Below are 1,165 nucleotides of genomic sequence, written 5' to 3' on the forward strand. Positions count from 1 at the left end.
GCATTAATTGTGCCCATGTGTTTTATAGATACCTGTACTGGCTAGTTTTGTGTCAACTTGACACAGCTGGAGTTATCACGGAGAAAGGAGCTTCAGTTGAGGAAATGCCTCCATGAGATCCAACTGTAAGGCATTTTCTCAATTAGTGATCAAGAGGGAAAGGCTCCTTGTGGGTGGGACTATGTCTGGCCTGGTAGTCTTGGTTCTATAAGAGAGCAGGCTGAGCAAGCCAGTACACATCCCTCCATGGCCTCTGCAACAGCTCCTGCTTTCTGACCTGTTTGAGTTCCAGTCCTGACTTCCTTTGGTGATGAGCAGCAGTATGGAATTGTAAGCCGAATAAAGCCTTTCCTCCCCAACTTGCTGCTTGCTCATGATGTTTGTGCAGGAATAGAAACCCTGACTAAGACAATACCTTACACTAGAAATTCTGGTATGAGACTAAAAGTACTGAATGGCTTCTCATGTCAGAACTGAAACCAGAATCTCATTAATTTCAAGCATCTGTGTGAATTGTACCTCCTTGTCTTAAGAGTTACTTCAAGGGCTGGAGAGATGGCTCACAGGTAAGAGCACTGACTGCGTTTTCCAAAGGTCCTGAGTTCAAATCCCAGCAACCACATGGTGGCTCACAACCATCCATAATGAGATCTGATCCCCTCTTCAGGGGTTTCTGAAGACAGCTACAGTATACTTACATATAATAAATAAATCCTTAAAAATAAAGTTACCTCAAAGCCATCACTTGAAAGAGAGGCCCATTGGACTTGCAAACTTTATATGCCCCAGTACAGGGGAACGCCAGGGCCAAAAAGGGGGAGTGGGTGGGTAGGGGAGTGGGGGGGGGTATGGGGGACTTTTGGTATAGCATTGGAAATGTAAATGAGGAAAATACCTAATAAAAAAATGGAAAAAAAATAAAGTTACCTCAAGTCAATGCAGTGATTCTCAGCTAATCAGTACCTGATTTAAAGTTAGTCTATTCTGAGATGTGTGTGCTAGTTTGTGTACAGAGGAGTAGAACTAACAAGTATGCAAATAACTGGATTTATAAATCTCATTTCTTGAAAAAGACTTCATTTGGTGATGCTTTTCATGAAATAGATACTTTGGGTTTAGGGGGTTTTGTTTTGCTTTTTTTCTAAAAACATGTATATTTTAAATT

The sequence above is a fragment of the Mus caroli genome, unplaced genomic scaffold (assembly GCF_978045245.1).
Source record: "Mus caroli unplaced genomic scaffold, Mus_caroli_1 scaffold_5, whole genome shotgun sequence".
Taxonomy (NCBI): domain Eukaryota; kingdom Metazoa; phylum Chordata; class Mammalia; order Rodentia; family Muridae; genus Mus; species Mus caroli.